This window comes from Cervus canadensis, chromosome 12, assembly GCF_019320065.1.
Source record: "Cervus canadensis isolate Bull #8, Minnesota chromosome 12, ASM1932006v1, whole genome shotgun sequence".
Classification (NCBI taxonomy): domain Eukaryota; kingdom Metazoa; phylum Chordata; class Mammalia; order Artiodactyla; family Cervidae; genus Cervus; species Cervus canadensis.
Genome location: NC_057397.1, coordinates 32682098 through 32699144, shown reverse-complemented (window position 1 = coordinate 32699144; position 17047 = coordinate 32682098). Strand labels below are relative to the sequence as shown.

Sequence of the window (17047 nt, the reverse complement as noted above, 5' to 3'; positions counted from 1 at the left end):
GAGGACTCCGCCGACGGAGATGCTGCAGAGTCCGCGGCCAGGGTCGGCTCCCGGGAGAACCCTCCGTCCACCTTTGCCCCCTCCCCGGGGGCGCGGGACGCAAGTTTCCGCCCCGTCCTTTCCCCAGTGACAGGACTCGGCTGCGGCCACGGCCGGGGAGGCGGAGGGAGGGACTGCCTAACTCCCGAGCCCCCTCCCCTGATCGCGAGCTCGCGCGGTCTGTGTGTCTCTAGGCAAGTGCGGAGACGCGGAGGAGAAGGAGGAGGAGGTGGAGGAGGAGGTGGAGGAGGAGGAGGAGGGAGTTGGGGGAGGATCTCCATTGAAATAAACAACCAGGCAGCAGTTATTAACACGGGAACATGGCGGCCGCAGCCTCAGCCACGGCTTCGGCGGCGAAGGTCAGCGCCGACGGCAGCCGGCACCTGACGGCGTGACCGACCCGAGCCGGTAACCGCTCCTTCCCTGGGGGCCGCGAGGGCGGGCTGGAGGCGGGGGGCGGGCGGCGGACGGGCGGGGGGCGCCGCGTCCCCACCCCCCGGCCGCGATCGCCCTTCCTGCGCCGAGCCGGGCTGAGCCGCGCGCCGCCGAGAGGGCTGTTTTGTGTGCGGGGAACCGCTGCCCCGGTGCGCGGAAAACGGGAGTTGCATCCCCGGAGAGGCGCCGTGAAGCTGGGGAGTTGGGACTTGGGGGGGGGGGTGGGGAGGGGTGGGGAGGGCGGGAAGCGGCGGGGAGACGCGGAGTCCCTGGGAGAGAAAGGAGGCGCTCCAGCGCTTTGCGAGAGCTCGGGAGACGAGTCCCGGAGCGCGAGGCGGGCGGAGGCTGCAGCCCGCGGCGCCGGCCAAGAGGTGAGAGCCGAGGCGCGGCGGAGGCCGGGGGCGCGGGCGCGGCCCCCGCCGGAGGAGCCCCGGCGCCTGCCGCCCCTGCCCGTTGCGGGTCGGCGGGGAGCGCGTCTCCTGCGCCCTCGGGGGGCGCGAGGCTGAGAGACGGGAAGGTGAAGCCCGAGAAGGTGCATTCTTTCATGGAAGCGCGGAGCGACTGCAGCGCAGGGTGGGAGCCGGGCGAGGGGTGGCAGGACTCGGGAAGTGCTCGGGGGTGTGTGAAGGTGAAGCGCCTTGTCAGGGGCGGCCGGCGGGGTGAGACGTCGGGAGGAGAGGGGATCCGCGGCCCGGCGGCCGGGCCCGGCCCGTGTCAGCGCCGGGGGCGGGGGGCGAGGGGCGCCGCGCGCGGACGGGAAGGAGCTGCGGCGGGCGGGGCGGGCGGCGCGCTCGGGCCGAGCAGGCCGGGCCGCGGTGGGGGCGGGGAGCCGGGGGGCCGGAGCGCGGCGGCGCCGAGCCGGGCTCGCCCCTGACTTAACTTTCTGGGTGCGGGCGTGTGTGCAGGAGGCGCGCAGGGGCCGGGGCTGGGGGCGGGAGGCGGGCCGGGAGGTTCCGGGTTGGCTCGCCAGCGCCCCCTCTTCGCTCCCCCATCTCCCCGCCCCTAAAGGGACAGGCCCTCAGGGCCCCAGGCGGGAAGCGGGAGGGGCCCTCCCAGCCGGCTCGAGACGGTCACGCCCCGGGCCCGGGGACACTGCTCTCTCGGGCCTCTGGGGGCTGCTGGGGGAGGGGGCCGGGGGTCGTCGCGGCGCGCTGGCGCTCCCCGCCCCCCGCCCCTCCGGGGAGTCCCGGAGGCGCCTCTTCCGAGATCGGGGGTGGGTCGGTCCCTGGTTAGCTGGTCCCTCCCTCTTCCCCCCTCCCCCTAGTGGTTTCCGGGGCCTGCGGGACCGAGGGGCGGGAATCAGGGACCCGAGCGTCCTGCACCGGCTCGGAGCGGGACCGGGGCTAGCGCCGTCCGGGTCTGTCACTCGTAGGGGAAACTTTCCCAAACCGGGGACCGAGCCTGAACACCCTCCTCCGTCACCTCGTCCTCTAATCCCACTCCCACTCCACCTCCTCCACTGCCTTCCCCTCCCACCGACCCGAATCTCGCAGCGTGTGACTGATGGGGCAGTGAGCCAATCGAAGGCGGGGAATTGACCTGCCGGGTGTCGGTAAGCCAATCGCGGGGACCGGAGGAAGGAAGGGGGCGGGGCTTCTTCCGGACCAGTTGGAGCGGAGTTGCAGGCAGGGCGGGGGAGTCATGGAGACGCCAAGAGCTATCCACTCTTGTACATCCCTGGTCACCCACTTCTAGATCTGTGGGGTAGTGTCACTTACAGGGCCTCCGACCCGGGGAAGCACGCAGATTGCACGAGATACTGTATTGCTTTGGTACCACCAGAGACGTTGTCTTAGACACAAGGAAGTCTAAAGGCACTTAGGATGTGGCAGTAACTGTCCGAGGCCCGTTTCTAAAATGGCATATATTGTAGTGATCGCGTTCCGAACCTCAGCGCTCCGTTTACGTGCTAAGGATCCTAGGAGTTATCTGTTTACCTCTGTCTCAGTTTCACTTAGCTACTCCAGCGTGGAGACAATGAAATTTGAAAAGCTGCTCTGAAAACGAAGGCATCGGGAAAGCTTCACGTCAATTGATTATTGGGAGTGTAAAGCATCATTGATTGTAATGGCTTCACTGGTTCCTTGATTAATTAGAGCGCCAGTTTCCAAAGTGCACTTGGAAGTTCGGCGTTGGGATGACATTTTTTAAAAAAGTTGTAGTTTATGGTATGCATTTTTATTTTTTGGTTTTTTTTTTTTTTTTGCTCTTGAGTAAACAACATGAAGTTAGGAACCAAAGCATCACTGTTTGCAACCTAAAGCGTTGATATTTAAGGAGCAAGCCAGTCAAAGAATATTTGTCTACAGAAAAAAAGTGAATAAATGTAGTTTGCCAGATTACTCCCACACAAAAGATTCTTAAAAATAAATTAGTTTGCTTAAACACTAGTGAATGGTTCAGTGTGTGGGTACTTTTTTGGTGTTTGCAAGTTTAGGAGACATCTTTGGTTATTTTACACTGTTGGGTGCAGTCTAGTGACTTACTCAACTCTAACTTTTCAGAATGGGAGGATAGGTCTTTGGTTCTTTGTAAAGATCATAGGTTGCTCTGCGGGAATAGCAGTCTTTTAAAAAGACAGCAGCTGCTGCTGCTATGCTTTGTGTGTATGTGTATGTGTGTGTGTGTGTGTGTTTGTGCTACTCTTTGTTGGGGAGGTTAGCGCACACTGACAGCAGCAAGACTCCTTTTCCCAACTGGAATTTGTAGAATCTTTGGGAGTTCAAAAGATGAGTAATGTTAACTTGAGAATGCATCTATTCATTTTGTGATGAGTATCCCATGAATTTAATCTTGGGACTTTTTTTTTTCTTTTTGAGGCATTTTATGTGCGTGATTACTTATGTATACTGCTTTCTCAGGCTTTTAATAACTTGGTGTTACTAAGAAAGATTTGAGGGGTCTTTTTAGGAGATTTAGGGTTTTTAGGGAACAGTGTTTACCACACTTTATCAATGTGCTCTGTGTAATAGACTGGTTTCAGATTCATAATGTGAATTCCCAATCCAGTAGAATTGTAAGTGTTCATGAAGACAGAAATTAATCGTGTTTTGTTGTAGCCCTGGAGGTGTTATTTTAGTGATACAATAGTAAAAAACCGTGAATATAAAACAAACATTTAGCTGCCAGAAGTAGGGAGAATTATAAATTAAACAGCGTTCAGCATTTGACAGCATGCAAAACCGCCCCGTCATTAGTTAATTTAGTTCCTGAAGGTCACTCTGATGTGCGCCTTTTGTATGCTCAAGAGCAACACATTATTTTACTCCTTCTCTACAATAATCCTTGAGACTGTTCTCAGATTCTTAGTGGCAGTGAGTAGCAAGTCCCCTAATGCCTGGCTAGGGGAAAAAAAAAAATCCTCTCAAGCATATGGAGACATCTAGAAAAAGATGTGCGTCGTCAGCTGTGATTCCATTGTGTGCTTGCAGACTGGAGCTGAGCCTTCCTCCTCCTGGGAATTTCAGTCTTAACAGAGGAGTTGTAGATATTAGGATACTGAAGCAGAGGATAGAAAAAGAGCTCACCAATTACGAATTTAATATTTGTTAGATAGATTAGCTCTGATTTTAATCCTTCATTGGTTACACAGAATTTACATGACTTTTGCTCCGTGTTAGAGGAGCGTGTTCTGAGCAACCTAAAATGTCAGGATCAGAGGGGAACTTGGGCTGCCGTGTGAGGCCGTAAAGGGGCAGTGCTCCTTGGTTGGCTTTATCTTTAGATATATCTTTTTTTTTAATTTATTTTTTATTGGCAGATAATTGCTTTACAACATTGTGTTGGTTTCTGCCATACGTCAACATAATCAGCCATAGATATACATATGTCCCGTCTGTCGTGAACCTCCCTCTAGTTTATCTTATTAAAGCTTTGCACACCTTAGAAAAAGGACCAATGAGCAGTTCTTTAATTACATACCCTGTATTTAAGGATTCAGTACCTTAGCTGTTTCATATCACACCCGGTTGAAAAGATGACCCATTAAATTGACAGCTTGGATTTCTTAGAAAAAATTGTGTTGTATTGGATTTTAAATGGGTGCTCTTTAAACAATTTTTCTAGTTTAGTTTTCTGAAATGCACAGTGTATCTTTCTTTGATATTTTGACCATTTGTCATGATTGATATTATATTTAGATGCATGATTAGTGCTTCACTATTTTTATAGCAAAACCACTTTTGAAGTCATTATTCATTTTTCAATATTTTGTGTTTATGGTTTTGGTCATTTATGTTATTATATGCTGTATCAATTTTAAATTAAGAGAATAGGAGGGAGAGTATAAGTCATTTGCTTTAAGGTGTTGATCTTTTATTATAGTAAATCATAAAATGAACAGTGAATCAGGATCTTTCCTGCAATGAAATAACCAGATTGTTTACAAACTAATAATGAAAACCATTTAAGAGAAAATAGAACAAACCCCTTACTCAGTTTTTTAATACACTTTCACATGTTGAGCTAATTTTACCTCTAAATGCCTTGTTTTCTCAACAAAAACGATTTTAGCATTTGTGTTTATTTCCTTTTTTGTTTTTACAGGCTTGCAGAAGGGTTTATGAATTCCTAACTGTAGAAAGAATATTATGTCATATTACTTTTTAAAGTCTATTAAAAGTAATGTCTGGAAAAGCCGTACAATATGGATTTAGTGTCACAGGCCCTCAATTCAGACAGTATAAAAACAACACATACTTGATGGATTCTAGATGGTAATTTCTAAACAGAAGTGAGAATGTGACTTTTGTGGATATTTTAGAAACTTGCGTAGTTTTCCTTGTTGTTATAAAACTGAGGCAAGTGTGATTATGGAGAAGAGTGGAAATCTTAAAGATTGTGCTATGAAGGTATCTGAAATTAAATATCTACATGGTCTGCAGATAGATTATAATACTCTTGGCTCTTATAGCAAAGATTTTATGTACTTACCCTATGAAATGTTCATCAGTGACCATATTTCTGGCTTCCAGCGACTGTGATGACGTAATGCAATTGTGGAAACATCGATTCTAGGAGTTTTCAGTTGGTTCCCTATTTGGAAACTTCTAGAGATGTATTAAATAAGCAGGGAACCTGTGGAAGTATTTGACTTACCTGCTTTTGGAAATAGACAATTTTAAGGAAGAAAGAGTAGAGCTGCTTATAGGTAGACCTTATTAGCAATAATTAAATAGTTATTAATAGTTAAAGGTTCTGAAAGAAAAAAAATTTTTTTACTTTGGGTGTCAGTTGACAGATGCACATGAAGAGTTGAAGTTAACCTGTTAATTCTGGCAGAATTTATGTTTTTTAGGCAGTCAATTATGAACTATTAAGAGTTCCCGATGGAGTTCCCCATGGCCAACTTAACTCCCATTTTGGGCTTTTTAGATCTTGTTATTGCATTCCTGCTTCATTTAACCATTGTTTCATTCATTTACTCATGTTATTTGATGAGTTTTGAGTGTCCCAGCTTTGGCAGTTTACTGCCAAAATCCTCTGATTAAAGGGGGAACACACAATGGGTGATGATTTTTTTAATTTGTGGTGGGGGAGGGGTTGGGGAGGGACATGTCCACTCTAATGTTCGATTTGCTTTCAAACTAAAGATCTGCTCTTCTTTTAATGTGTAATTTTAATTATATAACAGAGTCAGATAATTCTGCTTTAATTTGGGTTTGGGTTCCCCCCCCCCGAAAATAAGATTATACTGTTTATAGTAAAAAAGGTTGTTAAATGTCCCCTTGACTGATTAGCTTATGAAGAAATAGATTTCCTTTAATAAAGGTATGAATATTTATAACTAGTTTTGTTTTATTTTCCTGAAATCATATTGTACATGGTCAGCGTGAGGATCTCCAGTTGGGTAAAGGTGACCTCTGATTTCTGTGGATTGTTTGTGTCTTGTCGCTGCTTTGAAGAGTAACATATCTTGCGTCTTACCACCCTAGTTTTCTAAAGGGTGGAAAATCTCCCTTGCACAGCCCTTCACAGGTATTCTGCTGTGGTAGTCAGTTTTTCTAGATGAAACGCACTCTTGCTCTTGGCTGAAACATCTGTATTGGCAGAGCAGCAACAGAAGTGATAATGGCATCTCTCACGGAGTGCCATAAACTTCTAGGGGCTCTCTGAAGCATGCTGCCTTCTTTCATTCGCCCATACCCTGTGAAGTAGAAGCTACCCTCACTTTCCAGGAGATGAAGTTTGAAGGGGAGTAAGCCGCTGTGCCTCTGAGCAAAACTTTGGGGAAAAATGAACCTTGCCCACCAAGTGGGGAAGCACTGTAAATTTCATAGGGGATGGTGAGTCCGAGGACATCTTCCTATTAAGGATGTGATAAAGCAGTGTTTGCAGGTTTTTGTAGGACTCCCAGTCTGGTGGTTTAGTTTGTAAAAAGGATGAATAGGTTTGAACAGACCCAGTCCTGCAAATTCTGTAGACCTGTAACTTTCCCAAACCCTTGCCTCCAGGCAGGCCTATACCTGGCCAGATACTTACCTTAAGACCTACAGAGAGTCTCCAGATTTTTTAGTCATCAGCCCGGTATTTAACAGGTCCTAAATTGCAGGATTCTTTCTTGTCTTTTAATTTTCAAAAAATAACGAATGGAAGTGGATGAAGTAAAAAACAGGTAATCTTTAACTGAGTGCTCACTTAAAACCTGGTGCCCTTTGCTATAGACTCCTGTCTGGCTCTCACAGGAACACAGTGAGGGAGGCACTCCTGTCACTCCGCTTTCCCAGTTCAGGAAGTAGAAGCACAAAGCTGTCAGATAACCTGCCAGAGGTCACACAGCCCGAGTGCTAGAGAGGAATTTGAACCCAGGCCAGTGTGGTCCCTTCGCCCTGCTCCCTGACTAGTGAGCTGGCCAGCTACACCTCCTTGCAGCCTCGCGTGGATGTGTGCCATCCAGTCCTTGTGGAAAGCACGGCTCAGTCATTCCCCACGAGGGAAAAGGACGGGGGTGGGGGTGTATTTTGCAAAAGCACACTCAGGTCCCATATTGTTTCTCACAATAAGAAGCTCAGAAAATTAACTTGAGAAAACTTGAATGTGGGGGGAGAGGCAGAAAAGAGATGGAGAGAAACTTTTAGGGGATAGAGGTTTCGGACAGATGAAACACTGGTATTTCTGTAACATATATTTCATCCTAGCACATTTAGCTGTTAGCTGATGGTTTGTGTGATGCATGTTTGGCAGATTTTTTGCAATCCATGTAGCACGGGTGACTCGGTGTTGCGATATTGTAGTCCCTGAAGGAGGCTGATAATATATTCAGTCATCTGACTTGTGCTCTGCTATTTGTGGAATTCTTCTGTCTGCGCAATTGTTTTCAGGGAGCCAGGAGAGCTTTCAGGGAACTCTTCACCTGTGCACGTGTGGGGATCAGCAGGCACTGCTTTAGTGTTCTAGCTGCCATTCTGAAGCCCTGTTGTCAGAGATGAACATGTAACGCGTGGTATTTTCTGTTACTCATTTAGTGGATCCTTAGGAAATGTGATCCCACATCTCCCAAGGCTTAACTTGCAGGGTGTGACGGGGTCCTGGGAGTTCCCTTTGCTTCTGGCTGACCTTTGTCCCTGGAAGTGGGCGCGGGGTGGGGGGAGTGAAAGTGTTAGTCGCTCAATTGTGCCCTACTCTTTGTGACCCCATGGATTGCAGCCCGTCAGGCTCCTCTGTTCATGGAATTCTCCAGGCAAGAATACTGGAGTGGGGTGCCATTCCCTTCTCCAGGGGATCTTGCTGACCTAGGGATCGAACCTTGGTCTCTCACATTACTGGTGGATTCTTTACCATTTGAGCCCCCAGGGAAGCCCCTTGCCCCTGGAAGCCCCGATCTAAATGAGGATGTGCTTTTCTAGCAGACTGTTCCCACCTGCAAAATCAGTCCAGGAATCAAACAGGAAATGATTTCCCTTGCCTTTGGTGGTCCAATACAATTGGTACTGGTTTTAAGTTGGAAATACTAAGGGGCTTCCCTGGTGGTTCAGACTGTAAACAATTCACTTGCCAGTGCGGGGGACACAGGAGACGAGGGGTTTGATCCCTGGGTTGGGAAGATCCCCTGGAGGAGGCATGGCAACCCACTCCAGTATTCTTGCCTGGAGAATTCCATGGACAGAGGAGCCTGCCAGGCTCCTGTCCATAGGGTTGCACAGAGTTGAACATGACTGAGCGACTAACACTTTCACTTTCACTTGGAAATACTAAAGATGATTTAAGATTGGTGAAAATTTCATCAGATTCCTAAAGTCTTAGGAATGCCTGCCTCTCTGGAGTTTCTGGTAGTGTGTCGTATTTTCAATTTCTATAGTTCTTTTCTGAGATTCATATATAGTGCTCTTGTTGCTTTTCAAGTAACATGTATGACTATCTTGATTCCTTAAGATTTTTCTATAAAAGTGTGATATAGAAATATTTTCCATTAAAAAGTGTCATTTTATTGTATTCTAGCACCACCAGACTCTTTTCTTAAATAAACAAATAGTAAGTATAAGTCAGAGCTTCCCAGGTGGCTCAGTAGTAAAGAATCTGCCTACCAATACAGAATACACAGGTTCGATCCCTGGGTCGGGATGATCCCCTGGAGAAGGAAATGGCAACCCCCTCAAGTATTCTTGCCTGGGAAATCCCATGGACAGTGGAGCCCGGCAGGCTATAGTCCATGGCATTGCACAAGAGTCAAACACGACTATTTATCTATTAAACACCAACAGCAAGAATAAATAAAACCTAGTGAAGTTATATAAAGATTATTTACGTGATAATCTTCATGTAAGTAAAGTTGTATAGAGATCTGTCTATGCTGTACTACCTTGTATTTTAAGCAAGAGGTGTGTACAGTTAAAGAGTTTAATAAACTAAAGGCTGTAAGCTGTTGAATACAATGTAAGAAAATGATACTCATTGTGTTCTGAGCATACTGACAGTGGCAACTGACAGTGACAGAAGTCAACAAAAGTGCCTGGACACCAAAGGACATTAGAAAAGAAAACCAGAGCATTCTCCTCTCCTGGGTGAAGCACACGCACATCATAAAACCGTGTTCTCATAATCATGGATGATCTCACCATAATAGTAAATTTCTCACTTTGAGAAAAAGCATTCAGGAGGAGAGAGCTGGGAGGTGGAGGGAAGCCCAGGTCTGTGGGCTTGAGGCAAGTGAAGGTGGGTCAGGATGGAGCTGGCAGGGGGCATCTGGCCTGGCCCTGCGCGCAGGCCGTCGGGTGAGCTGGGACTCTGCTGGGAGAAGCTCTCCACCACTCCCTCCTGTCTCATGGTCACTGGAGACAGGCCCTGACCCTGTGGTGGGGAGGGCAGGGCAGAGGAGGGACAGCCGGTGACAGGTGAAGGTGGGTGAAGTCCCAGGGGATCCAAGTCCCAGACGCTCACCTGCACAATGGCTGTCCCCATCCGGATCTCACACCAGGAGCTGGGTGGCTCCTGCGTGCAGAGTGTTCAGATGAGCTGCGTCCTTAATCCTGGACCCTGGACCCAGACAGCAGTGCAGATGGCCAGCTCCCTCCAGGCACCCCTCAGCCCTGCGGCCCTTCTCCTCTGATACTCTGGGTTACCACACGGAGCACTTGGGAGACTTTCTTCCCCTTCACAGGTGAGAAGTGAGGGGACCACTCCACCCAAGAGCAGGCAAAGACCAGGTAGGTTGAGGGAAGGCCTTCTGGGGCTTATGATTTTCATAGGCCGAGCTCCTGTCTTCACCTGGCCGGGTGCTAGAGGAGTGAGGGAAGCCAGGGCCTTCTCACCAGAGGAACAGAGAGGGTTTCCTGGTCATGGAGGCCCTCTTCATTCCCTTCCCCAGAAAGGAAATTTCCCCGTGAAGGTCAGGTGTCTCTAGTAGCCTCACCCCAGGCTTTCTGGGCCTGCCTCAGTGGTCCACAGATGTTTATCCACTTGGAGAAAGGGATTGAGTGTGTAACGGGGAAAAAAGAAAAGGAAAGGCATTTGGAAGGAAGCTGAAGGTGGCCTTCAGGGGAGTTACTCATTTAATTGAGGCAGAAAAGGGTTAGAACCACGCAGTTGGAAAATACCAATGCAAAAGAGTAGTCTTGCTGAAATCTGTAAATTAATGAAAGCCTTGTGGCCCAGATGGTAAAGAATCTGGCTGTAATGCAGGAGACCCAGGTTCGATCCCTGGGTCAGGAAGATCCCCTGGAGAAGGGAATGGCAACCCACTCCAGTATTCTTGCCTGGAGAATCCCATGGACAGAGGAGCCTGGCAGGGTACAGTCCATGGAGTTGCACAGACAACTGAGCCACTAATGCTTTCTACATAGAGGAATTCCAGAGTAACAAGTCCATGCCCTTGGAGCTTGAGAGATTTTTCAAGGATGGACTGTTTAGTTTATCAGCTTGATCAAACTGAGTAGTCAGTTTATAATACTTGTTACTTTAAGTGGAACCAGACTCCTTAATACACACTTTATGGTGAAGGTTTAGATAAATAAGTGGAGGGCCATAACATGTTAGTAAAGCAAATTAGATGTTTTGATAGATATTAAACTCGTTTAATATCAAGGAGAGAAAGCATCAAATGGTTTGACAAATCTGGCCTTAAAATTTGTCTGTTGTGTTCTGTGCTGCTGTTGCTAAGTCGCTTCAGTTGTGTCCGACTCTGTGCGACGCCACAGATGGCAGCCCACCAGGCTCCTCTGTCCCTGGGATTCTCCGGGCAAGAACGCTGGAGTGGGTTGCCATTTCCTTCTCCAGTTGTGTTCTATGATATGCTTAAATGATTATGTGCACTGACTTGCTGTCTGAATGAAAGAGGTACAACAGGGAATGGGACCTGTTTTCTTACTGGTTTGCTACAATTGGGAGACATAGTAAGGACAGAGTCTGTGTGTGTGTGTGTGTGTGTGTGTGTATACGTATACACATACATGTATTTTTTTTTCCATTCATTTTGCCCCTCTCACATAGAATACAGAACAGCTTAAAATCATTCATTTTTAAACTGTATTTTGGGCTGATTTAATGAATTCACCTTTTGTACTGTAAGTCATTAATAGACTGATCCTTGTATAATAAGTTCCCAATCACCATAGAATGACATTCCCAGACACTGTCTAGGTGGGTCTACCACAAAGCTGTATTCCCATATTTCTACTCTTTATATGAACCTTTGTACCTATTAGTCTGTTCTTTCTGGTCTCCTCTGAACACGTTGACCATGCAAGCTCCTGTTTTTGGCTGTGTGGCTTGCAGGATTGAGTCCCCCAACCGGGGATTGAACCCATGTTCTCGACATTGAAAGCACAGAGCCCTAACCACTGACTGCCAGAGATTTCCTGAGAAAGCAGTTCTTTTGATATAAAACTCAATTTGTTGGGAGTTTATATGATTGACCTTAGTTCATAGCAGAGTGTACAATCAGAACAAAAAGACGGAGTTCAACAATATTTGAAGATTATTAGTCAGTTGCTTATTACATTGATTATAGATTTTATATAGAAAATTCTATAGAAAAAGAAGGAAGTCCACTTCAAGTCAGAAACAATAAAGACAAAGTTTTGGTTTTGTTGCCTCAGTAAAACTGAACATATTCCGTATCGGACTTACTGACTTTTCCCCTGCAGAGTATTTGACACTATGATGAGAAGAGGGATTGATAATCTCAGTTTATAGTGGAAAGAGGAGAACAAAGGTAAAGAAAACTGGGGGAATTTGGTAGTTCTGGAAAGGTGATAAACCGAAAACAAAGTATAGGGCTGTCACTTAAACACTTCCATGGAAGAAGTGATAAAAAAAGAGAATGAAAGCATCACTTGAAGGGCTGATGTCTCAGTAGATAAATAATGAAATTCTACAACTATTCAAGGAGCAAAACCCTTACAGACCGCACATTAATATATACTTGTGACAACACCTATAAAAATGTTCTCAACTTTCTTCCCAAATCTCTACTTCAACAGTAATTTTTTTGCTTTGTGACATCATTTTACTTGCACAATAAGTCAGAAGGCTATCTCTCTGTCATCTATTCAGATTCTGTCAGCAACCAATTATGTATTAAGCAGTAGAAACGGTCTCCAACCTCAGTGAAAACGCAAGCTGGTGCTTTGGGATGGGTGCAGTATCATGTGCCTCTTTTGCCTTAGCTGCTGTGATGCTTCCATAGTGTGGTAGAACAAGTGGCTACATAACAGCCATTTCAGTGTTGTGTAATGCTTTTCCTTTCCCTCTTTCTCTACTTTGTCTGTGTGTGTATATGTGTGTGTATTGCATGAACTATTTGGAGGTAAGTTACAGATGACCCTTTATCCAGAAAGCATGTTGCCATAAAATAAAGGCATTACCTTAGGTAATCACACAAAATAACAACCATTAAACCTAACAAAACCTTTTTTAAAGCCTAAGAAAACTTATATCATCAAGTATCAACTATTTCAGTCATCCCAGTTTTCTCCAAATTGTCTGTTACAGCTTTGGGTTTCAAACGAGGATCTAATGAAGCTCCCCCTTTACATTTGGTTCAGTTCAGTCACTCAGTCGTGTCCAACTCTTCATGATCCCATGGACTTCAGCATGCCAGGCTTCCCTGTCCATCACCAACTCCCGGAGCCTACTCAAACTCATGTCCATTGCTTCGGTGATGCCATGCAGCCATCTCATCCTCTGTCGTCCCCTTTTCCTCTCGTCTTCAATCTTTCCCAGCATCACGGTCTTTTCCAATAAGTCAGTTCTTCGTATCAGGTGGCCAAAGTATTGGAGTTTCAGCTTCAGCATCAGTCCTTCCAATGAATATTCAGGACTGATTTCCTGTAGGATTGACTGGTTGGATCTCCTTGCAGTCCAAGGGACTCTCAAGAGTCTTTTCCAACAACACAATTCAAAAGCATCAATTCTTCAGTGCTCAGCTTTCTTTATAGTCCAACTCTCACATCCATACATGACTATTGGAAACACCATAGCTTTGACTAGATGGAACTTTGTTGGCAAAGTAATGTCTCTGCTTTATAATATGCTGTCTAGGTTGGTCATAGCTTTTCTTCAGGGAACAAGCGTCTTTTGATTTCATGGCTGAAGTCACCATCCACAGTGATTTTGGAGCCCAAAAAAATAAAGTCTGTCACTGTTTCCATTGTTTCTCCTGTCTATTTGTCGTGAAGTGATGGGACCGGATGCCATGATCTTAGTTTTCTGAATTTGAGTTTTAAGCCAACTTTTTCACTCTCCTCTCTCACTTTCATCAAGAGGCTCTTTAGTTCTTCTTCACTTTCTGCCTTAAGGGTGGCATCATCTGCATATCTGAGGTTGTTGATAATTCTCCCGGCAGTCTTGATCCCAGCTTGTGCTTCATCCAGCCTGGCATTTCTCATGATGTACTCTGCATATAAGTTAAATAAGCAGGGTGACAATATGTAGCCTTGACGTACTCCTTTCCCATTTTGGAAATTTGGTTCAGTAATCTCTGTTAATAATCAACAGTTCCCCTAGTTTTTGTTTGTTGGTTTTGTGGGGTTTTTAGATGCTGTTTTTTTATTTTTTTGTTTTTTAGCGGTTATTCTTTTAAATTAAACTTTTTAATTGTGGGGAAATACATGTAAAATTTACCACCCTACCCATTTTTTAAGTGTACAGTTTAGTAAGGTTAAGTGCTTTCATATTGTTTGTGCAACCAATCTTTTCAGTGTTTAGACTTCAGTTTTTCAAGTAGGGCTAAGAAATTAAGTTGTTAAATATATTAATGGATTTGATAGGGCTGAAGAAGCACATAAATACTAAGAACTTCCTGCTTGAAATATTGACATCTTGGGATGTTTTCTCAGTGCACCCCTTCTGAAGTCTCTGTAGGTTTGAACCTAGCCATACTTTCTACAGACAAGTCATAGGGAGATTCATACAACTGATGCTGTGAGGGGAGCAGGCACAGAGGGGAGGCCTGCCTACGAGAATGCTTACTGTCAGAGAATTTGAGGACTTCTTTCTTCCTAGAAGTTGTAGATTTCTGTTTTAGGCACAGGAGGAGGTTTAGATTGAGATGTTAATTTTATAGCACACTTGGCTATTAAATAGAAAGCTTGTGTACCAAGCACTTCTTTGGAGTAACTTCATAGAGACAACTGTTCCCTGGGGTTTTGGAGTATGGCAGTTTGGGAGACACATAAGAGATGCCAAGTGGTAAGAAAAGTAGGACTGGATATAGGCCTTTGTATTTAACAGATTCAGACAATTTTAAGGGGACTAGAATTTAAATGACTGATTTTTGGATTTTTTTTTTTTTTTCAAGACTTTTCTGAAATGTCTTACAGACATACTAGGTGATATCCTCATTTCTGCCATTTTGTGAGTGTGGTGCTGTGTTCAGTTGCTCAGTCATGTCCAGCTCTTTGTGACCCCGTGGACTGTAGCCTGCCAGGCTCCTCTCTCCATGGGATTTCCCAGGCAAGAATACTGGAGTGGGTTGCTATTTCCTATTCCAGGGGATCTCCTCAACGCAGGGATGGAACCTGCATCTCTTGTGTCCCCTGCATTGGCGGGTGGATTCTTTACCACTAGTGCTACCTGATATGGTGCTGCTTAAGAAAAGAATGTTGGCCCTTGAAACGTTGTAAACCAACTATATGTCAATTAATAAAGAAGATAAATAATTCATTAGCATGGTTTAAAAGAAATATATTCATGAATATCTTTGCTCAAACTTGCAGAAGGTGCTTGAAGAGCTTATTAAAATAAACAATTAAAAACAAAAAATGTTGGCCTTTTGGAGAGGGTTGAACAGAGTATTGTGGTTGTGTTTTTCAGTGGATTTGTGACATGGTAGCAGTTTGGGTCAGCTGGCAGGAAAGTACTTTAGAGTTCTGAAATGTAACCAAACAGCAGGGACATTAAGGACTGAGGGGACAGAGGCGGGGGCAAAATTAATAATAAAGAAAGTCATAGTACTGTAGAATAGTGGCTATACAAAACTTTCAGAAAATGAGGTCTCATGTATCTATTTTTTTTGCTTCTGGTTTTTATTCCTTTGAGCACCTCAAATTTTAACATTAGTTATTTACGAGAAAATGCTTTTAAAATGTGTAGTATTTCCCTGTTTACTAAACTGATTTGAAATGTGCTAAAATTCCCCTGAGTGTCCATGCAATCTTTTAGGATACTGATCTGTCTCTTTATTCAGTCACTGTAAACCATGGACCCCTCGCTACCAGCTCTAGCTCAGCAAACTAGACTTGCCTTTTTCTGTTGCCTGTATGTTACTTTTTGAGTGTATGTGTATATGTTTATGTTAAAAAATTACAATGTAAAGAACAGTCCATTTTCTTTTTTTTTTGGCACTTTACCTGCCGCACGGGTTGGGAGTTGGGGACACAGAGATTAAAAAAGAAATAGGCTCTATCCTCGAAGGTCTCACAGTTTAGGGAAGGAAAGAGACAAGTGGACAAGTAATTACAGTATAATATATACATTAGAATAGAAAATTGTCTTAGAAGGGCTGGACAGACATTTTATAAGAAGCAAACAGTTCCTTTTGTGAGGCGAGGAAAGGCTTCATAGCTGCTCTCTGGTTTGATTTGAGCATCACGGGCTGATGCAGATTTCATCAGAGAGAAAAGGCATTCTAAAGAGATGTGCATAGGATGAAGGTAGAAAGTAATATAGTGTGTTCCTAATTCCTTTTATTTTACATGAACTTTCACTAAGACCTGTGAGAGTCTGACAGACTCTTATCAGTAAAGCAGGTAATCTTTAGAGCACAGCCCTGGGGAGATTTATTTTGAAGCTTCAGAAAGAAGCTTTTTTATCCTTTGCCTCTTTTTCATTTCTTGTTTGTGTTCTGAATTAGAGAGTTTTGTTTACTGTTGCCGCTTAATATACCTTCTGAAACTTGGTGGCATTCTGCTCACGAATGTTACCACGTTGGGAAAAGGCATGATGGACACAGCTTATCCACTCCATGATGTCCTGTGTCTCTGTGGACGACTCAGGTCCAAGGCTGAGTCAGTCAATGGCTCAGTGCTGGAAGCAACCAAAGACGTGCTCACTTGCAGACCTGGTGCTGGACAGAGGCTGTTGGCTGGGACCTCAGCTAAGTGATAGGCTAGAATACCTGATTACAGCCTCTCTGCATCTGCTTGAGCTTCCTAACAGTATGGCCTCTGGGGTTCAAAGAGTGAGTTCCAAGGAATCTGTATCTAATTTTATGACTTAACGTCAGAAGTCACATCTTAGGCTTTAGTCACAAGCCTCCCCAGATCCCAGCTCACCTTGGGAGGAAAGTTACAAGTTGAATGAGAAGAGCATGTGGGATGAGAGGTGTGGTCATCTGTGGAAACTGTTGTCTGTCACAGGCTGAGTTCAAATGTTGCTGTCCTTTCCTTTAAAAGAAGAGAACAGTGAAAGGAGTGTTTATTGTTCCTGAGATACATGAAATGATTCAATATGAGATATAATGAGCAGCAGCAGATGCAGCTAAGTCTCCTCAGTCGTGTCCGACTCTTTGCGACCCCATGAACTGCAGCCCACCAGGCTCCTCTGCCCATGGGACGTCCCCGGCAAGAGCACTGGAGTGGGTTGCCATTTCCTTCTCCAGATAGTTCTTTAATCCCTCAGAAGGTATGGTTCCTCTGAT

At 45.4% G+C, this 17047-nt stretch overlaps 1 protein-coding gene across 10 annotated transcripts in view; it reads left to right on the top strand.

The window, feature by feature from the left end:
* The first annotated feature begins 209 nt into the window (after nt 1–209).
* Nucleotides 210–17047, top strand: part of NCOA2 (nuclear receptor coactivator 2) — a 283681-nt gene continuing 266843 nt past the window's right edge. For 2 of the 10 annotated variants that reach the window (XM_043483411.1, XM_043483402.1), the window contains exon 1: nt 299–447. The gene's annotated coding sequence lies outside the window, so the exon portion shown is untranslated. Of the gene's footprint in view, nt 234–297; nt 448–714; nt 846–985; nt 1007–1027; nt 1048–1665; nt 2027–2075; nt 2643–17047 lie in introns of those variants that run through there. The other 8 variants (XM_043483403.1, XM_043483410.1, XM_043483406.1 and 5 more) reach the window with 7 other exon arrangements.